At 40.3% G+C, this 22,967-nt stretch overlaps 1 protein-coding gene across 3 annotated transcripts in view; it reads left to right on the plus strand.

Moving 5' to 3' along the window:
• Positions 1–1,637: 1,637 nt before the first annotated feature.
• The window catches only part of LOC121917319 (disks large-associated protein 1-like), a 412,347-nt gene continuing 391,017 nt past the window's right edge, over positions 1,638–22,967 (plus strand). For all 3 annotated transcript variants that reach the window (XM_042443197.1, XM_042443195.1, XM_042443196.1), the window contains exon 1: positions 1,638–1,747. The gene's annotated coding sequence lies outside the window, so the exon portion shown is untranslated. The remainder of the gene's footprint in view (positions 1,748–22,967) is intronic.

A 22,967-nucleotide genomic window follows, 5' to 3' on the forward strand; every position in this document is an offset into this window, starting at 1 on the left:
AGGGGAAGGCAATGGCAAACCTCTTCTGAATAAATCTTGCCAAGAAAACCACATGATAGGTTTGGTTTAGGTTTGCCATAAATGACTTGAGAGCACACAACACATACAAATTTTGCTAAATAAATTGAATTTAATCTTTGAAGTAAATGCACACCAAGTATGCCATGAAGGGTGCACACAGATTTTTAAATGAGTTTCTCTTTTTGTTTCTTCCAAAAACAATTTCCACTCCCTGGTGAGAACTACAGGTCCTCTGTGTCCTGTTGCAGTTGCATTAGCCTTATCTATAACCAATGCTGCCCGGTTCCTTAGAGGAAAACCCCCAGAAAGGAGATCCTAGCTGGTCTTGATGGGAAGAAATCTTCTCACACAGCTTCACTGTCCCTCAGGGGGGTAAGTCCTTCCTTCTCAACTGTTACCTACATCTACACTGAAGAAATAAACCGTTTTGACACTCATGACTCAATGCTATGCAATTCTGGGAAGTGTAGTTTGTTGTGGGCCCAGAGCAGAGCACACAACAACAACAACAACAACAACAACAACAACAACAACAACAGAAGTGGCATAGTGAGTTCGATTCCCAGCTCAGGGGTCCATGGTGAAACCCACTGGGTGACCTGGGGCGAGTCACACCCTCTCAGCCTCAGAGGTTGGTCAATGTAACCCCCCCCTCTGAAGATTCAAACAAAAACCCACCAAGGCCACTAAAGCCCACACAGCTACCCCTGCGTGTTTTCTGGATTGTGTAACCCTCCCTCTGAAGAAAAATCTTGCCAAGAAAACCCTATGGTAGGTTTGCCTTTAGGGTTGCCATGAACAGGAAACGTCACGAAGGCAACCCCAGGGTGGCCAGACTTGGTCCTCCTCTTTTTCCAGGACCTGTCCTACTACATTTCAACCAGGAAGGATTCCACAATGTCCTCCCTTTTGAGCCTAAGAAGCAGGAATTGACATTCATCAGAGTGAAAGAAAGAAATTGGCAGCATGAGCTTTCAGAGTCTTCAGTCTACTTCCTCAGATGCATTTGGATATTATAATAATAATATTAATAATAATAATAGAGAGAGATTTTGTAGCACCTTTGAGACTGACTGAAAGAAATTGGCAGCATGAACTTCTGAGGTAGTAGACTGAAGTCTAGGGAAGCTCATGCTGCCAACTTCTTTCTTTCAGGTGCTACAAGATCTCTCAGATACTGATCCTACAGGCATAGCTTTGCATGCATAGGAGTGTTGGGAGCTTTTCTTTGGTCACCAGGCCCTCTATTTCTCTGGAACAGGCGGTGCCCTCTCCTCCCTCCGGCGCCACAAGAAACCCCCACTTCCCACAGACTTCCACAATGCGGTGTCAAAACGGATTATGGCTGCAGTGTGGATGCAGACCACGTGGCCCCTTCCTCCTCCTCCTCCACCTCCGTCCTCCTCCTCCTCCTCCTTTTTCCTTCTCTCATTCCCAGCCATTGCAGCGCCTGGACCAGAAGGCTCTGCTGCCACTCCAGAAGACGCACACACACAATACACACTGCACACACACACTGCACGCTGCTGGGGACGCCGTAGCTCCTCTCTCACACACACAACACACACACACAACACAGAGACACAGGGATTAGCTGCCTCTGATGCTGATGCTGCTGTTGCTGCTGCTTTCTCCTCCTCCTCCTCCTCCTCTTCTTCTTCCTCTTCTTGCAGCCTCCCTCCTTCCCTGGCGTTTGGACTTGGGCTCCTGGCTCGCCTTGGCTCGGGTAAGGAAAGGGGAGGATGGGGGAAGTGGGTCCAGGGAAGGGAGCTAGAGGGAGACGGGGGGATCTGGTGGGCAGGGGCCCCCGGGGGAGCAGGGGAGGAGGCCCTTTCCATCCCCAGAGCCAGGGGCTGCCTTGCCATCCCTTTCGCCTTGCCTTCAACCGCACCGCTGCGGTGTTTGTTGTCAGCTGCTGGATCGGCCCAAGAGGAGGGAAAGAGGAGCAGGCGTCCTCCTTTTCCAGGGCCTGTCCTCCATTCCCGCCTTCTGCCCAGAAAGAATCCCTAAAAACTCCTCCATTTTGAGCAGGCCTGAGAGAGGCATATTTCTTTGGAGCTCAGGGGGACCAGACTCGGGTCCTCCTTTTCCAAGAGTCTGTCCTCCATAGCCGCCTTCTCTTTCAGGGGGAGTCCTCCGTTTTAAGGCACGACCGGACTTGCGTCCTCCTTTCCCAAGGCCTGTCCTCCATCCCCGCCTTCTGTCCAGTGGGCATCCCTAGAAACTCCACCATTTTGAGAGAAGCATGGCTTGACATTTCTTTGGCGCTTCAGGGGGAACCTGACTTTCCCAGGGCCTGTCCTCCATTCTCGCCTTCTCTTTCAGGAGGAATCCTCTGTTTTAGGCATGGCCAGACTTGCGTCCTCCTTTTCCAAGACCCGGCCTCCATTCCCGCCTTCTGTCTAGGAGGCATCCCTAAAAGCTCTTCCATTTGGAGCAGAAAAGAGAGAAAAACATTTCTTAGGAGTTCAGGGGGGCAGACTCGGGTCCTCCTTTTCCAGGGACCGTCCTCCATTCCTGTGCCATGGCGCCATGCCTATTGGTGCGGTTGTGTGGTCCCCCAAAGGTCCTCCATTTTGATCCGGGCTCGGCAGCACGGATTGACCTTTCTAGGAAGGCTTGGAGCTTTTGAGCTTCAGGTCCTCCCTTTTTTCCTTGCTTGTCCTCCCTTGTTGCAGTGAGAGAAGGGGTTTCCCCCTCAACACACCTCACACCTCCATCCTTGGTACTCTTTAGCTCCAGTCGCTTTCCCCTTCTTCTTCCTCCAGGGCGCATCCTCCATTTCCCGGACGCGTCCTCCACGCCAGCCTTCAGCCCTGGAAGCATGTCCTCCATTTTTGAGCAAGGCTGAGGAGCACTGAGAAGCGTTTTAAGCCTTTTTATATGAGACCATGGTTTCCTGGAAAAGTCCTCCCATTGGAGGTGCCTGGTCCTCCTCTTGCTCTTGTGAGGACCTCTGTTCCCCCTCTCACACACATTCTCACACACAACAAACTCCAACTCTCAGAATTCCATAGCCTTGAGCCAGAGAAGAGTTAAAGCGGTGCCAAACCGGATTATCTCATCAGTGTGGATGCAGAGAATCTCCCTCTCTTTACCTCAGACAACACACACACACACACACACACACACCTGCCCCTCATGGGTTTCAACTCGGCCATGCTTTTGCCTCGCATTAATTGCTGGAGGGTCTCTTTTTTCTTTTTACTGAGGGAAAGATTCAGGGATGTGCTTCCTTCTTTCCCTCCTCCGCCTTTCTCTCTCTCTCTCTCTCTCTTTCTTTCTTTCTTTCCTTCCCCAGGACATCCTTCCAAAGGCAGCAGCTGGTTGCCTCCTCATACTTGGCCCTCATGGAGAAAAGAGAAGGGGAAAAGAGGGGGATTTCTTCATATTTTAAAAAGTGTGGTCCTCAATGTCATTGGTCCAAAACACACACTGCAGAAATAACCAGGTTTGAGATCGCTTTAACTGCCCTGGCTCAATGCTAGGGAAATCCTGGGGATTGTAGTCTATTTGGACACCAGAGCTCTCTGACATGAGAAGGCTCAACGCCTCACAAAACTACAGTTTCCAGAATTCCCTAGCACTAAGCCGAGGCAGTTAAAGCGGCCTCAAAGTGAATGATTTCTGCAGTGTGTTTTGGACCTTTCCTTCCCCTCATGGAGCCTGGCTTTGTTTTCTGGTTCCTTGGGGGCATTTAAAGATCAAAAGGGCTGCAAAAATAACCCGATTTGATATTGCTTGAACTGCCATGGCTCCATGCTATGGAATTCTGGGAATGGTAGTTTGTTGTGGCACCAGAGCCACAGAGATAGACTGAGAACTAGGCCATATTTTGTTTCCAAGTTTACATATTTAAATAAATCACTTTGAGATTTGAAAGAAAGAAATTGACAGCATGGAGCCATGGCAGTTAAAGTGGTGTCAAACCAAGTTACTTCTGCAGTGTGGATGCTCCTCCAACTCCCTCAGATCTCATTAGCAGCTCTTCTGGGGCTTCTGGACACTGAAGGCATTCAAAGAGGGCATTAGGACGGGGCTGGGGTTTCTTTCAGTGGGTTTGCCAACAGTAGGGTTTGTGTTGCCTTGTTTTGTAATAATAATTCTGGGTAATAGTGGCATGCCCACTATGGTATAATAGTGTGCCCACTGTGGAAGTCAGTATGGCGTAGTGACTTGAGCACTGGACTATGGAGACCAGGAAGGATTCAATGATATAGTTATATTACTTTGTAGAATCAGTATGTGGAGAAATCTTGTAGCCCCTTTGAAACTAAGGAGTATATCACATGGGATGAATTTCTCTTAATTTTGAATGAAAAGAAAGTGGGGCCAGAACTCATTCACTTGAATTCGCTAGTTCAGCAAATTTATGTGAATGCAAATAGCGTTCAAACTGACTTCCCATTGCCTGAAATTGCGTGTGATCACCTCTCATGCAATAACGTTAAACCCCATGATTGCATTCGGATTGCCATTGGGTTATACTTCCAATTTCCTTTGTTTGATAACATCCTAACTGAAAGCTCATGCTGCCAATTTCTTTCTTTCAGTTAGTCTCAAAGGGGCTACAAGATCCCTAGAGACCAGGGTTTGAATCCCATCCCAACTTGGCCATATAAACCCACCGGGTGACCTTGGACAAGTCACATTTTCTCAGCGGTTGGCCTCTGAAGAAACTTGCCAAGAAAACCGCATGATAGGGTGGCTCTAAGTCAGCACGAAAGCACACAACAACAACAAATACAACTATGGGATATCTCTGTGTGGGTATGTGTGCACACGCATGGGTCCTCCTTTGGCATGTGGACCACTTGGGAATTGGGGAAGAAATCCTGACAAGGTCCCTCCTGGGTTAAATGACTGGCATTAATGGGGAGCCTGGAATCAAAACAGTGACCCCCCTCAAAGCAGGGCAAAGGAGGGGTCTCTAATAAACTGGACTTTTATTTCAGGGCTGTGCAGCTGCTGGAGAAGCCTTTCGAGGCAAAAAGTCAGGGAGGGAATGAAGGCTGCATTCAAGGGAGACTTGCCTTTCTGCTCTGTTCTGCTTTTCCCTGTATTTTATTTAAACCCTTCAAGAAAGGGGCAATCTCACATTTGAATAAAAATGAGTGAAAAGGCTGGACAGGATGTAGTTCTCTTTCCTTCTCTTGGTGTCCACAGATACAGAACTATTAATAATAATAATAATATCGTTTCTTTATAGCCCGCCTTTCCATGAGATCAAGGCAGGTTACAACATCTTGGGAACAACAAACGATGAAAGCCAACAGTGATATTGATAGCAAACAGTGTTACTTCTCAGCCAGGCAACTAATAAAGTTCTTGAGTTGTATGAAACTAGATAGGATCAAGCCTATGTAGGTTAATGCATTTTTAAAAAATCTGGCAAGTGTCTTCTCTACAACAAAATAGTGTTTGGCATCTTTTGTATTGTTAAACCTGGAATTAAGTTATCACCTAAGGGGTGGGGAGTACTCTAAACAAATGAGGTGGAGGCAGATATAGAACTGTGTGAGATATATAAGATGCATCATGCACTTCTTCATGGGGATGGTTTGGCAGTGGTAAAACTTTGAATAATGGATAAATTGGGAGATCAGAAAGCATGCATACATATATGTTGGTGTGTATTGAACTGCTATGCGTTAATAAATTTTACTCTCTTTCTTGGTTTTGAGAATGCAGGTGGTAGTTTCAGAGTGCTTTAAATCTCTAATCAGAAATAGTGTCTAGTCGGCCAAACATGAGGATAATGTGCCCTCTCAGGCAATCACTGGCAGTTCTTTTACTTGAGATTGACAGCACACATCCAACTGGCACCTGGTTTATTTTTGGAAGGATGTGATTAGAATGTAAAATGTGCAGATTTCAATAGAAGTAGACTGAAAACGAGGCCATATTTTGTTTCCAAGTAAACATATTTAAATAAATCACTGGTGGCATTAGGAGGAATATACCACACGTATCAAGGCTGCTTATGCAATTATGTTTTAGTAGCAGAGTTCAGGAAAGGCCACAGACAAATAGCACATCATACTGTTCTTTTCAAACAAAGCATTTTTCGCTGTATTTAGGTAGAGTAAGTACAGTATTGCTTATTCGTGAGAATACATTTTAATTCAGGCCATAGCTTTATGAGCCTAATACTCTTTGTTGCTGTTTGTTGTGTACCTTCGTTGTTTCTAACTTATGGTGACCCTCTCACAGGGTATTCTTGGCAAGTTTCTTTAGAGGAGGTTTACCATTGCCATCCTTTGCGGCTGAGAATGTGTGACTTGGCCAAGGTCACACAGTGAGCTTCATGGACAAGCGGTGAATCAAACCCTGGTTTCTAGAGTCCAACAACCAAACCACTAAGCCATACTGGCTGTCATCATACTCGCTGCATGTTATTTTTCTTTTTTGGTTGTTGTTGCTAAACTTTTAACAAAAGCTCCAAACAGTCCGATGTATTTGACATTCAAGTAGATACTCGGGGGATCTTCAGGAATAGCTGTCTAATATTGTGAAAGCATATTTATCAAAGTGCACAGATGTTAATGAGGGTTGATGAGAGCTGGACTCAGTCTGTGTTCTTGTAAAATACGCCAGCATGCTGCTGTTAAAATGTATGTAACCATGGCCAGTTCTACACATAGATTTATCAAATCTCAGTCAAAGCAGTTCAAAAAGTAGCAAATAACATGCCAACTTTCTCAGAGTTCCCTTCGCTCATTTTTTCTAGTCCTTCACTGTTCTCCTTAGTCATTTTGAAAACAGACTTTGAGTAAATAAAGCAGACAAAATGTCCTTCTACTGAAAAGGCTGGAATATGTTATGCCTCATAATCATTTTAAATTTAACGACAACTGAAATTTGATAGAAAATCACAGAAGTTGTATTTGTTCCTTAACGTGTTTTTTCTGGCCTACTAAATATAAGATAAGCATAAACCATATAGTTGTAAACTATAAGTTTGCAAAAAGTTTGTTTAAAAGAGTGGTGAGGATGACGATGAATTCACTGCAGATACAAAATATATGTAGATATTCATGGAGTAATTGTAGAGTGTTAATTCTATGCAACTTCATACACTGGCAATGTCAAAACCAGCTGCTGTAATACAGGAAAATGGCTTCCACAGTTGAACTATAATATTCAAATTTCATATGAATTTGAATAGGCAGCCTGACGATGTCAGTAACAATAAAGCCTTTCATTATTATTTCCCTCTTCAACTAATTAAAAAAACTTTAATAAGCATATAATCCTTTCCAAAAGCAACTTCCTGTGATATTAAAAGCAGTATGTTGAGATACTGCTTTTAATACTGAGGGCAGGGAACCGTCTAACTAAAAAGATTGCATGTACAGCGCTGTGTAAATTTACAGTGCTTCATAAATAAAGGTTAATAATAATAATAATAATAATAATAATAATAATAACAACAGTGTGAGTAGTGGCTTGAGCTTTGGACTACAGCTCTGGAGACCAGGGCTCCAATCCTTGCTTATGGAAACTCATTGGCTGACCTTGGCCAAGTCACATTCTCTCAGCCTCAGAGATGGGCAAAGGCTGAACAATTCTTACCAAGAAAACCCCATGATAGGCTTGAAAGCATATAACAGCAGTTGTCTCTACTGAAAGTCAAAATATTATATAGGATTCCCTTCTACTGTATAGGATTCTGTCAGCCATTCCATTTTATTAACTAATCTAAAGATTAATAAAGTCGTGGAAAATGTTTATACAGAATTCCTAACTACATTTAGGTTACTGTAAGCATTGTAATCTTCTGCTTTTCTTGGCAGTAAACCCAGGTAAAAGGTTATCATAAGTAATTTCTCTTAAGATACCATTCTGTAGAGAGAACAGATAATGATGGCAACTTCAGTTTCAGCACTGTTGATCATAGCTTATCTTTAATAAAAGGATAGAGTGGACAATGCAATTTCTACCCGGTTTGAAATAGGGAAAATTAGCTAAAGATAGAAAGCTATGGAAAGTTTTCAAAGCAGTAAAGCAATAATGAAGTCAGTGGCTCTATATGTCTACTATAGCTGGATGCCAACTATGTGTCTCTTTACACATCATGAACGCTCCCAATACACACTTTGCTGATCAAAACAGCAGTTGGTAGTCGAAAAAACTTAACCCTTGTGTGTGTGAGGAAAAAAGAGAGGGGGACGAGCCTATAAAATAGAGTAGCCTTTCCAAGTCGTTATAAATACATAGTCTCCCTTGCCATATAAATCAGGTAAAGAAATTAGTCACTTCTTGTCCTACTGAAGGGTATGAGGTTCAGCATTTTGCAAACCCATTCCTTGCATAAACTAGCAACCCATTCCGAAGCCCATCTCACTCTGAATCCCTGGCAAACAGACCAGGGAAGGATGAGAAGCAATGGAGCAAACCCACTTGAGAGCAAGAGGGTTGGTGAGCAGTAGAATTCCTTTTACTTTCCTTTAGTCCCCCTGTTTCCCTCCCCCCAAAAAGTCCATGCCTTCTTGGTTACTCCAACATTGCCTCAACATTACAAAACTGTGTATTTTACACATTAAAGTGTACCATCTAATTAGTATTCTTCTGCTCTTTCAAATAAAGCTCCTACAACTAATGGGTTAGATGGTTGGTTATTATACAGAGTACAGCTATAATAAAAATGAGATTTGCCAAGGGCTCCAGCAGATTATTAGTATTGCTGTTCATCTGTTTACTTCTCAGGATGTGTATGACCTTATATTGTGCTGCTGTCTCTTCAGGCATAATCCTGTGTCTTAAAAGGGAATAACAATGGCATAGGATTTACCTCTAAATAAAAATACATAAGCATACCTTCCAAGTAATTAGAACTGCCATCCTATAAACCCAGACATAAGCCAGGGGCAGTGTGTGATCAAAGGAACAGACCCCCTTATCCCAGATTTCAGGTTGTTATGCCCCACTGTTCAGACCATAAGCTGTTTATAGGTTAAGTTAAACTCAGTATCAGTACACAGTTGCCCCCAACTTTGCTGGTTGGAGCACAGTAGCAAATGCACCAAGGCTGAATGCATAGTGTCAAAGGCTAGTCAATGTGTTTCAGCATCTCAAGCAAATAATCCCATAGTATATTTTCTTTTACCTGACAGTAAAAATGCAACAAAGATAAATAAAATTAAACAAAGACTTTCCCCCTTCAGAACACCCAGGATAGTTGTCTAGTCATTGCTAGCTCCTAAAACCATTGAGTACTTTATCCTGTTTCTTTTTTTATTTGCTATCTAAGGCCTGTTACAGACTGCCAAAATAAAGCTGCTTCGGGTCTCTTTGGAGGTATGCTATTTAAATGATGCATGGGTCCTAAGAATCCAGAGGTCGCGCCAAAGCCACACTCCATTCCTAAGCACTGGAGTGCAGCTTTGGTGCAGCTTCCGGATTCTTAGGATGCATGCATCATTTAAACAGCATACCTCCAAAGAGACCCGAAGCAGCTTTATTTTGGAAGTCTGTAACAGGCCTAAGTGGCTTATCTATTATAGAGCCACCTTTTTCTCACTGACTTGGAAGGAGCTATCTTCTAGCTTTCAAGTTCTCTTTCCTATCATAATTCCCAAGACAACTGGCTGATGCTGGCCAGTCTATCTCTGTTGGCCTATCTATTACTACTGTATGTGTGTTATGTGCCTTCAAGTCACTTCTAACTTATGATGACCTTAAGGTGAACCTGTCACAGGGTATTCTTGCCAAGTTTCTTCAGAGGGGGGTTGCCTTTGCTATTACTATTAGGTGATAATAAAGCACTCGTAAGATTGTGAAATGTATCTTTACATCAAGTAATTACAGGGGTCCAGCAATAGAGTTGAATGGATGGGGAGGAGAGAAGTTACTTCTCTACAGAATGTTGGGTTTCACTTTTTAGAAAATGTGTATTATGTTTTGGAATCTCACTTCTATAATCATAATTCTTAGTCCCAACCTCAGTAGGCCCACTATATCAGTGGAATTTAAGTAAGTGTTGATTTACTTAATCTCCATTGACTCAGTGAGTATCCTTTTGGTGGAACTAACAACTAGATTTTTAGACTAACCATGCTTCTTAGCATTCTGGAATTTGGGCTCTGTCTCTGTCAGTTATGTTTCAAATGTGTGCATGATGGGAGGAAGGAATCTGTTTCATGAACCATATGGATAGATACGTTCATGTGGAAATGTTAATATCCCTGTCACAAACTGGGGTTACAAGCTTAGGACTTTAAAAATGAAAACTCTATTAAGCTATGGGACCCACCAAAGATCTATAAAGTTACATGCTCTGAGTAATCACTTGTCCTGGTGACCATTCTGTTGGCAGTATTTTGTGCTATTCAAAAACATCCCCATGTGGAGCATGTTGTAACAATCTAGGCTGTGACTAGACTATTTGTAACTGTGGCCATATCTTCCTTTTGTGAGAAACACTCAATTTTGCACAGCAGATAAAGCATTGAAAAACTATGTCTAGCCATGATTGCAACCTGAAACCTTCAATTGATAGACTTTAGGGACATTGCAGCCAAGACAACTCCTCTCCACAGGGGTGCGGGTGAGGACACAAGATACAGTATATCTGTGTGGGATCCCATAAGCTAAAGCTAAAAAGTCAAAAGGCAGTCCCCCAGTGCTACCTCTGGGGTCTGCCAGATAGGCTTGAAACCAACACAAACCATGCTTCTCAATTCCTGCTAAACTGGATATCCCAAGAAGATGCTGTGGTTTGTAAACATCAACAGATTTCTTTATTCAAATTTCAAGAATCCGAAACTGCTGAATTATCACCAGTTGTCATGCTGCTGTGAAATGTTATACTAATAAGTGATCATCTGTTTGGATTAATTTATGCAAGTGTCCTGCGAGGTCTCATCTGAAACACGTATTTCAAATAGAAGGCAATTTTAATTATGATAAATGGCTGCATACAGCTAATTTTTAGGACTGTGACTATGTCCTTTGGGCCTCCTTAATACTATAAAATAACCGTGATCTGTAGTTTTTGTCAGTTTCTGTCTCAATTTCAATATGTTACAGTTCAGATGAAGGGAATATTGAATGTCTGCGAGTTAGCTAGAAATATTCCCAATGGATATTGACAAGTTCTGGAAAGACTGTTTCCTCCTTTCTTCTTTTGAACAGTGTGTTTCATTTCAGATATATCCCATTTGTCTTTGTATTAGTTAAATAAATTAAAAATTTAATAAATCCATTTACACTGCTGTTTCTAACATTTTGGAGAATTCAATATGCACAACTATATTTTTCTGTATTTCAGGAGATTCATATGTACATTAGTGAACTCCCATGCTTGCTTGGACATATGAGTAACAGTGCTTGGATCTGAAAAATTGGTTGACATACTGCATTATTCTATAGAGCAGGGTGTTGGAGATAAGACCAACAATATCTGGAGTACTGCATGGTTCCCACCCCTGTTATATAGTTAGTGCGTAAAAGGTAGGAATTGAGAGAATTCTCCTGACCAGGGCAAAATTTACTAATTTAGGTGCCACTAGGGGGGAAAAATCTACTGGCATTCAGCAGATTTTTCTTACCACAGTCCTGACTATTGTAGAGAGTCATACTGATGGAAAACGAGAGAGAAGGCTAAACTGAGCAAAAATGCTTGAACAAAGCAAGATGGTGTGGTTCTGTCTTACAGATGAAAGACTAATCTCAATTTTATATAGGAGAGGTACCTGAAGAGAGTATTGCCAACAAGATTTAAGAATCCTTTATTATTCTAACTTTTGTGTTCAGCCTTGAGTGACAGATTCCACACTCCTATCAATAGAAACCTTTGTATTATTGCTAGAATGTTAGATGCTATTTCAATTGTGTTTGTTGCAGTAGCACAGCTATTTAACATAACAAGTGTTTTTGGTAGTTCTTACCTTTGTTTATAAAGGGAGCATAAATAACAGTTTTGAAAAACCCACAAAGTATATTTGCTTTTTATAACAGTACTGTACATAATAATTTCATTATCTTTCAGGCTGTGATATCTATGACTTTTTAAATACATTTGCTACACCATAACCTTTTGTGAAGCCAAATGTGATAATGGTATTCCCACTACTAACAGTGGCTAATAATTTAAAAATAAACTTTAGTATGAATGTAGACGTGATTCATTCTTTCTTTCATGATGCAAATTGGTTTCCATTTATGTACAAAATTATTATTGAAAAACATGACTGAGTGGATGTTTTCCTTTAATATGGAAACATTCCTTTTGTAGATGAGTGGAATGTATTTCTTTATACAAAACAGCTACAATAATATAACTGAGAGTTAAACAATTGAAAACATAATTTTACTTGTAACACTAATAGTCCATTCTTTACAAATGTAACAAAATGAAACATTAAAATTATTTATTGCATTGTTATAGGGCAATGGTAGTTAAGGTGTTGGGATTATAAAATCCAAATGTCTGTTCATAAAATGACACCTTTTGAACTAATAAGTTGAACCTTTATATTACTTTGTCTGTCATGCCAAATTAGATAAATAATATCTCTTCCAATCAGGACAAATATCTTAGTGGCCATTTCTCTGTGATGTAACATTTGTTCCTTTGTTCTTGGCTGCCTTCAATCTGATTGTATCTGTCAGTAACCCTTTCACGTGGCACCTTTCTTCGGTTCATTATAAGTCAGGTCACTGCTTATGTTTCCTCACTAGCTTATCTTTTCATTGGGCTGGCTTTATGTTAGGAACTAGCTAGTGCCTATGCTCTTAGTAGCACACATGCACATTTGAGTATACACAAAGCTTTATGCTTGATGCTCTCCGAACATCATATTCCAACTTCAGTGTCTTACATTTTGTAAAATTCAACCCAAATCGATGCTCACCCTAACGGGAGGGATGTTAAAGCTGCATATTATGTCTTGATACAGGAGAGTTAATACAGTTTAAGGACTAAGATCCAAAATACACTGCAGAAATAATCCGGTTTGAGACTGTTTTGACTGCCCTGGGAATTGACTGTATGCTGGGAATTGTAGTTTATTGTGGCACCATAGCTCTCTGACACAGAAAGCTAACTCATAAAACTACAGTTCCTAGAATCTTCACGCACTGAGCCATGGCAGTTAAAGCGGTCTCAGACTGGATTATTTCTGCAGTGGGTTTGGGACTTAACTGTGCTTTTAGAAACTGAATTGTTTTTGTTGTGTGTTTTTTTTAAATCTGGGATTTAAAAAGTATCCAGTTTTCTTTATTCCTACACTATAGGAAATTAAATTTTGTTCTAAAACTCAAAGAGAAACTTTATTCAGTTCTTTTGCCCTTTACAGGTGAAGGAGAAAAAGGAATGCACATCCAGAAATCATGATTTCCCACTATGTATTTGAAACTAGCTAATGCAAGACTGTCCCATTTTTAAGATAAAAGATTGTATTGAAATTCTGCAATATGAAGTGTTACAGTGAAAAATATTAGGGCAGCAAAAAAGGCAATAGTGTAGTATCATGTCTGTCACGTACAGCATTTCTTTTCTGTGCTGTATTCTTGGCTGAGTGGAAAGTGCATGAGTTTGCTCCAGTTTATACACAATAGAGAATTTGGCTTCATAGGAGGAAATCACAGAAGTAATGGATCTAGATGCATGGAAATGTATATCTATGTTGTCATTTAGCTATGGAGTCATTTATTAACCTGGAGGATAAACATGTGGAACCAAAATATGCAAACCTCGTACCAGGCTACCAAAAGGCTACGCTGGCATTTTGATTTCATATGCTAAAACACTGATCAAATTTTCATTCTCCAAATGACAAGTTTTGTTTGCCATATTTTATTTATATTTGGTACTCAGAAACCTCAAAACTGAATCACTATTGCTATCAGATTTCAGTTGCTTACTTACTGCTAAACAGAGTGTTTTATTTATGCTAGTTTATAAAAGAGTGGTGTGTGTGTGTGTGTGTGTGTGAGAGAGAGAGAGAGAGAGAGAGAGAGAGAGAGAGAGAGAGAGACTTAAAGACATAAAGTTACAAAGGTTATTTTAAAGGTTTTTACTTCATTAAGGTCCACCTGCCCCTAACCCTCATCGGATTTCAAGATTGGCTCTGGGATCAGGAAGAGAGTGACTTAAGGATATATTCCTTAAAAAAGAATCCTGACTAAATAGATATATGGATGAGGACTTTTTAAAGTAAATCACCACCGTCTTTTTCCAAAGCTTAAATTGCAAAATCAGATCAGATACCAGATTTCATAATTAAGACCTATTGAGACTTACGTCTGAGTAAATATGCAAAAGACTGCACTGCTTGGCACACTTCTGGTATCACTGGAAGTGGTTCTTATCAACCAATTAACTTGAGAAAGAGAAGAGGCACTTGAGAAGGGAATAATAAGTGGTTATTTTATATTAGAAGGACTGAGTGAAAACAGTCTAGATAACTATAGCACTGTTAATTTGGTAGGTAGATAATGCTAACCATAGCAGATCCTAGCTATCCTAACCTTTTAAGAAGGGGGTTTGAAAGAAAATAATCTGTTTTTACTTGATGGTATAGCTTTTCTGTTTTCAGTGGCTTTGTAGCGACTGGAGTTATTGAAAATTTTAAGTAGAATAAGCTACGAGTAGCAAAGCACAGCATAACTCTGTGGTACCTTAAATATTAAAGCTGAGATACTTTTTGTACATATTATGTTCATAACTGTCTGTTAGATCAGCAGTCTCACTTTCTCTATCTTATGTAAGGCATATAGGGCAGGAGGAAAAGCTGTAAGGGTGCATTTACGCTGTAGAAACAATGCAGTTTGACATCACTTTACAATGGCTCTGTCCTACAGAATCCTGTAGGCACCTCTTTGGCAGAGAAAGGTAAAGATTTGTAAAAGTATAAATCCCAAGATTCTAAAGGATAGCAGCGCAGCACTTAAAGTGATGTCAACCTGAACTATTTCTACATGTATGCACCCTAAGATCGTATCTGCACTGCTGGGAAAACTTGTCTTATATTCAAAGCTTCCAGATCTATAGGAAGGATGAGGTACCTCCACAACCAGCACTTACAATAGGCCAATACAAGCAGCAATGTCCGCACAATCCCCCAAAGACCCATCTCCTCTGTTCCTATAGCTCATAGAGGCAACATCCATCCTATTGAGCATCGGTGAGTGGTACCAGTGGCATTGTGCTAATGGGTGCTCAGTTTGGACATTTGCAAAAGGAATGGTGCTGAAGGAACCACACAAACCTGAAAGTGAAAGTGCTGTGCTGGTGAATTGAAGTTCTTGGTGGGAAGAGTGCAGGGTCAGCAGGGTGCTTGACTGCTGACATTCCTCTCCCCATCTCCAGACTAGTGTGCAATCTGCACATTCAGAGGATTCTCCAGTTTCCACCTTGATTTGGAGCAATTGGGGGCCCTTTTTACTCCAAAGAATCACCCTGGAATGTGGATTTGACCCATGTTTCACCTATTTTGCCCCTGTGCATTATCACACCCTTTTCAGTGTGCAGGACCAGGGTGGGAATGTTTCATTTCCTCCATGTGGGTATGGCCTAAGTCATCTATTTCTCCAATGCATGCATTCAGAGGAAGAGAGTAACTCAGATTGAAGTCCCATTGAATAGGTGATTATCTATCTCAGAATATCTTTCTTGTGTAACCCTGCAGAAGCCATGCTTTGGAGAAGTAGCAGAAAGTACCTTTCCCTCCTTTATTCACTGCTGTGTCCATTGTTTTTCTCTCCAGTTTAACACATTCTTGGACTATCACATTTATTCTAGCATGAGTTTTCACAGGCTGTAGCTTATTTCATCACTTCTAGATCGCAAGCCTGCCTGCAAGATTTAGTGTTGGTATTTCTTATAGTGTTCGTTTTTATTGGGCATTTGTATTTGTCAAAAATGAATGTTAGTGTAATTAGCCCCTCATGTGTGAGGGAATGTTTTGGTTATATTAATGAGTAATTGATTTTCCCATTGTACTGATCTACCAGAAATACCACTGCAGCAAGATTGTTTGGAGAGATTAAGTAAAAAAGTTTAAGAACAATAGACTTTTCTCAGTTTTTCCTAAAATGTTACTATTCTGAAACTGAACACTGGTTACATAACAAACAGTAACAATTGATATCAGAATTACTATGCACTAGAAAGCAGAATTTGAAGTTTGTGCAGGGAAAACTGAATTTTTGATCATGACTAATGATACTTAGGGAAGCCCCTGCAACAAAATGTGTGTGTGTACTTTTTCTAGGTGTTGAGAAGCCCTATTAATGACTAAGAACTGAATGTTAGAAATGCTATTTGTTTAGGAGTTGTGGAGGATTAACTACACTCTTGCTCAGAATAAATGGATTTTATGCTTCAGCAATTAATGTAATGTAATTAAATTGGACATTAATACAGGCTTCAAAATGACCCAAATTACATATACCTGTAATAATTTCATTAGTTGCTTTGTCACAATGATAGCCTTATTATTTCTGATGCTAATGTTTGTATAATTTACATTACACATGCATGTATTTAAACATTCCTTAATCTTTTTTAAAGAAAGGTGTTTTATGATAGACTAAAAAGCCTCTCTACTAAATATTTCTTGAGTGACATAACTAACATTTTGAACCAAAATAACATTTAAAATAAAGTGGATCTAATGAAGATTGTTGGAAGGCAGAAAGCATAATGGTTATAGAGAAGAGGAAAATGTGAAAATTCAGTGCGGAAATAATCCAATATTAAACACAGGAGAAAATCCAATACAAAATGTTCTGGAGAATACTGTGGAATCTCTTTTGATATCATTATGAAAAGGTAGTGTAAATGACAAGTCAGCCCATAGCAGAAAGTGTTGTACTTGGTGTTTCAGAGTGTAGTGTAATAAACCATGCGAGTGAGTTGTTCACAACTCATGGCCTGAATCCTATTGTTAATCCAAACTAGAGTAGACTTCATTGAATCAATGGAAATGGCAACTTACTAAATTACCATTTATTTACTGGAACTATGTAATATGTAATGCATTATGTCCAGAAGCTGTGGAACTATAGCTCTCACCATGAGTCAACATTGCGTAGGATTCAATAGCAGGACAAGAAGGGAACCAGTGACAAGGCAGTGAATCACTCATTCAGGTTAAGTACCATGATCGGAAGAAAGTAGTCTATTAAATTGTTTAATTCATAGAGATAATTACTAGATATTTAAATAATCAGCTGAAACCAAAGCAAGAACACATTGATGTGGGCTGATACCAAACAAAAACCAAAAATTCTTTAGAATAGTCTACTTTCTTTTAGTTCTTTTCAAAATTTGAGTTTAGTCCATGAGTTTTTCAAGTTATAAGGTCAGCTAGGCGGCAGCCAAAACCAAGATATCTATAAGGGATTGGAAAGTCCTCAAGTCATTCTTTCAATGTGCTGAGATAGTCAGTTTCAATTAAGTGCCAAATTTCAGCAAGATTTATTGACAAGCCTAGTCGCAGGTCAAGAAAGAAAGTGTGAATTTAAGAGCATGGCTAACAAGCAATGTGAATGAAGGTATCTGAGCTAAAAAGAAGTTCTTTCGGAGATACCTGAATTCTTGTTCCAATGAAATGAACTTAAAGAATCAGAAACAATCACAAAGGAAAGGCAAACTAAAAAATGAAGTATGGAAGAGAGTGGCAGGCGGAATTTTGAGCAGTAGGCAGGAATAGTAGGACCATGGTATGACAATGAAATTTAAGGAAGTTAAAGGGATTATAGAGAATGTAAATGCATAATTTTCTCTGTCTTCTCCATTGCAGATATAGAGCAAATAGCTATGCCTATTTTTTGGGGGAGGGGCAGGGCTAAAAGAAAAGAAGCTGAGCAATCATAATCAGGGAAAATAATACCAATAGAAAAGGAATTAAAAATAAAACTGACATTATTGTACTATTTTTACAAACCATACCTGAAGTGCTGTCTATAGTACTGCATCTAAAAAAGGTACAGAAAGGAGCCCTGGTGGTGCAGTGGTTAAATGCCAGTAATGCAGCCACAAGGTTGTGAGTTCAATCCTAGGCAGGGCTCCAAGGTCTACTCAGCCTTCCATCTTTTCATAGGTCGGTAAAATTAATACCCAGCTTGTTGGGGGCAATTGGCTTACACATTGTAAACCTCTTAGAGAGTGCTAGTTAACTGATAAAATGTAAGGTACAGCATTTAGGGCGGAAAAATGAAATGCCCAAGTATAGGATGAGGGACACCTGGCTGAACAAGACTACGTGTGAAAGGGATCTAGGAGTCCAAGTAGACCACAAGTTGAACATGAGTCAACAGTGTGATGCGGCAGCCAAAAAAGCCAATGCAATTTTAGGCTGGATCAATAAAAGTATAATGTCTAGATCAAGAGAAGTAATAGTGCCACTGTACTCTGCTTTGGTCAGGCCCCACCTGGAATACTGTGTCCAGTTCTGGCCACCACAGTTTAAAAAGGATGTTGAGAAACTGGAACATGTCCAAAGGAGGGCAACTAAAATGGTGAAGGGTCTGGAAACCATGTCCTATGAGGAACCATTTGGGGAGCTGGGGATTCCACCTCAACATTAGGAGGAACTTCCTAACAATAAGGGCTCTTCGACAGTGGAACACACTCCCTCGGAGTGTAGTGGAGTCTCCTTCCTTGGAGGTCTTTAAGCAGAGGCTGGATGGCCATCTGTCTGGGATGGTTTGATTGAGAGTTCCTGCATGGCAGAATGGGGTTGGACTGGATGGCCCTTGTGGTCTCTTCCAACTCTACGATTCTATGATTCAATGATAAGTGGTATAGAAATGTACTTACTATATTGCTATTGCTATTACAGTAGTTACGGTTAAGAGCAACCTAAATGATCAAGGGACTAGAGTATCTCACCTACAAAGAAAGATTACAACATTTGGTCTTATTGGAAAAAAGAAGCATAAGGTATATAAAATTATGCATAGTGTTGAGAAGGTAGATCTGGAGAACTTTTTCTTCCTGTCTCATAATTGTACCATTAGGGGTCATTCACTGACATTTAATGGTAGGAGATCCAGAATAAATAAAAGGAAGTACTTCTTTACACAGTGTATAGTTAAATGTGGAATTCACTGCCAAGTGGCCATTGTACAGTTTTAGTATCACTACTAGTTAGAATGATCTACCGCCTGGATCAGAGGCAGAGACTGGGCAATGAGAAACCCTCACAGCATACTGGTGGGTAGTTGACTGGTCCTTGTTTGAACAGAATGTTAAACTAGATAGGGCATTATCTAGTCATCATCTTGACTGCACCCCCAGTAAATAGTAGTGGGAGACCAGGTATAGTAAGCAGAACACAAACAATCATGATTGAATAGCTCAAATGGATTCACTTAGGTTTGGGATTAATTTCTTGCCAAGAAACTCATTTTGTGCCAACTCGCTAATAAAATAAGATTTCCCCACTTCCCCTCAAACAAGAGCATGGTATCCCGTAGTTTAAAAAATCATCCAATGACCTGCGTGCATGTCTTTCAATGCATATAAATTTTGTTTTGAGGCCCTTATTTTTTCTTTCCGTTTATTTGGCACAATCATTATTTCGCTTTACAGTGGTTTTGTTGTTTTTTTAAAGTGAATTAATTTAAAGCTACTTTAATGCCGTTTAACTGAGACAGGTGCATGAATATAACAACACATATTTTTTTTAAAAGTCTGTTATTTAAACATCAGTGCTAAATAGGCAACTCAGAATCAAAAACTAAATTCGGTCATCTTTAGCTCTGAGTTTTAATGAACCTGTCAATTCACTGGCTTGGATTAGAATGCATAAAAATCCACAATAATGATCAAATATTCTGAGATATTCCACTTACGGTAAATATTCTATTCTGTGCAATTTTATGCTGACAACACTCTCCTCTATTCTCAGATAGGCATGCATTCCCAAAGAATTTAATGATCACTGTTCTGAGGAAAATTTGAAGCAATATTGTCAAATTATTTTTTAATGAGAGCCTAATGATTTATGCAAAATACCACCAAGAGAGTAGATTTAACTAATAACAATGCCTGAAGCTTATAAACAAGCTTGGTTTTGCTTTCATTAATGTTTATGTCAGAATATTTTGATTTTGAGGAGAATTTGATGTCTTCCTATAAATTGATTGGAGTTCTTGTAGCCAAGAGACAGAAAGAATCTACAGGATCTAGTAAACAATACAGTTTGGGTGGGGGTGGGGTGGGGGGTTGAAATGGATGTGCTGAACAGGAACTGCTAAATCTAAGTATAGGTATATAGTTACAACTATAAAAGTAACTCCTGAGATATTTATACAGTGGGCCCTCCCATTCTGGATTCCCCCGCATAAGGGGAAATCCACGTATGCTTGCACTCCATTGAAACAATGGGGCTCGTGCTTGTGGATCGGGGCGGCACACGCGCCACAGACATGTATACCTTTGCTTTAATGGCAGCGTGGCTTCCGCATAAGCTGGAAGCCGAGTATATTGCGCCTGCGTATGGCACGAGCACACTATATAATAAAAAACATCTCTTTTTGAGGACAAAGTGTATTGAGTACCCAAAGAAAATAGTAATATCAAGTGATGCCATGCTCTCTGATAAACTACCACAGTTTTTTTTAAAAAATCATATTCTCTCAGACACAGTGCCTTTAGTGAACTTTAGTTCATACGTTCAGTTATCAAGTGACTATACATGTTTATGTGTGTGCACTCTAGCATTTGAAGGCTCTCAAACAACCCCAGTAAAAGGGTTGCATGTCTGTTGAGAAGCAAACCTGACCAAATTCAATATCATTTACTCCCAGATCTATCTGTAGAGTGGAGGAATTACTGACTGTTCATTAGTAGCCTTGAGAAGAGCTACTGAAAGATACCACACCCAAGGTTTTTATAAGGATAGATGACACATTTAGGTGACTTGCCCAGCTCCCCTAACTTTCCTAAATGGTTCCAGAGGTTAGGACCAAGGGGAGGGAGGGTTCTGGAAAGGCAAATTTGCTCAAGAAGAGTAGACCCACCCATTTGTGTATACTGTATATACTCAACTATAAGTCGACTGAATTTATAAATCAAGGGCAGGATTTGGGACCAAAATTATGGATTTTGATGTGACCCATGGATAAGTTGAGGGTAAAACTTAGGGGCATCTAACAAATGATGTAAAGGGCAAAGTAAAGGAAAACAGTGTCAGAGAATGTACAAAATTCCAGGAAGCATAACTGTTTGTGCTCACACTAAAGGCTGGACAAATGAGAATAGAGGGGCTCAGTAGTTCCAGTACAGATTATATTCTTGCCTTTCACCAGGGGATTTTTTTTTAAAAAAAAGAGTTAGTTAAAGTACAGTACTCACATTGACCCGTGGATAAGTCACAACAGGTTTTTGGGGTCAAATTTTTCACTTAAATTTCTAGACTTTCTAGACTACATAGTATCAGATTAGTTTATGTTACGTGGTCCTTCATGGTGACTGAAAACATGGGGTGACTTAGGGGCTGTACAGACTGGCCAAAAGGGATGGCATTGGAATGGAGTGGGGGCATGGCAGCTGCATGCCGCATGCACTCCCAACTGGTGGGTGGTGTGGGTATGCTTCTGCAGCGCAGAGTTTATACATGCTGCACCAAAGAAACTGAGCAAATGTGCTGCTACTGCAGCAAGGGCAGCTTTTTGCCAGCTTGAAAAGGAGTACTACTTTGCTGCTTCTTTTTGAGCCAACAAACTGCTGGATCGGGGCTGTGATGTACAGTTGCTCCAGTTCCAATCCGGTGCTGAAAGGGGTTCTGGCAAGCCGCTCCAAAGGGGCTGTCTGTTCAGCCCCATAGATTGTTTAAGAAAGTTGGCACTGATGAGATTCTGTTTAGAAACAAGCAGGACACATTCTGGTCTTCAGCACTTTCCTTATTTTATGTTTGCTTTGCATTTTGTGTAACTACCTATATAGTTGACCCTCCACATTTACAGCTTTGACTTTTGCAGATTTGATTATTTGTGGTCTTGATTAATATGCTCTTTCTAGGAATCTCTAGGTCCTCAAGCGCAACGTGCCAGAAGTTGACCATAGAATTATGCTGGAGAACCTCGAAGATCCTAGAGAAAATGCTTCTCTAGGCATTTGTAGGTCCTCCAGCATGATTCTGTGACCAGCGTCTGGCAGATGTTGACCATAGAGTTGCCCTGAAAGACCTGGAAATTCCTAGGCAGTTGTCCTCTCAGGTAAAAAGAACAGTGGGTTTTTATTTGCAGTTTTCCCTGGGGTCCTTCATCCCCAACCCCAGTGAATGTGGAGGGACCACTGTAGTTCTTTTCCTAAAGTGTGATAAAGTTTTTTGATCTGGTTTACCAGATTCAGTTTATCAGGATTGATCACATGGCTAAAAAGTTCTGTATAGTTCAAATCTCTGTATGCAAGGCATATCTGTTATCAATCAATTATTTATTTTACTTTTTTTGAGTAATTCAGAATTTAGTTTTAATGGGCAAGTATTTAATCCAAGTGAAATTACTCAAAACACATCTAGCAAAAGCTGGTCCACACACTGTCCACACACACGCACACACACAACCTGTTATTTGCAGAGTTGTGCAACTAAAATGATCTAAAAGCAAGTCAAGAAAATTAACAGGGTATTATACAAAAATGCTATGTGAAATATACAATCACCCCTCCTTTCTTGTGGACTTGAGATCTGCGTTCTTGATTATTCACGGAGGAGCCACCTCCACTATCCTCAATGGGGTGCACCCCATTCAAGCCTATGGAGCTTGAATACTTGTGAGTCTCCATTTTTGTGGGTGTGTGTGTCTGGAATGGACGGATCCCCCACAAAAACGGAGAGCCAACTGTAATCTATATTTTCATAGGTTCATCTGAAATACTCCTCTATTGTGTGTCATGTCCATAGTCCAGGAAGCACTGTACATCTACATTGAAAAAAGAGCCATTTCAGACCATTTTGTTTTGACTGCTATTGAGCCCCTGTTCC

The sequence above is a fragment of the Sceloporus undulatus genome, unplaced genomic scaffold (genome assembly GCF_019175285.1).
Source record: "Sceloporus undulatus isolate JIND9_A2432 ecotype Alabama unplaced genomic scaffold, SceUnd_v1.1 scaffold_15, whole genome shotgun sequence".
Lineage (NCBI taxonomy): Eukaryota > Metazoa > Chordata > Lepidosauria > Squamata > Phrynosomatidae > Sceloporus > Sceloporus undulatus.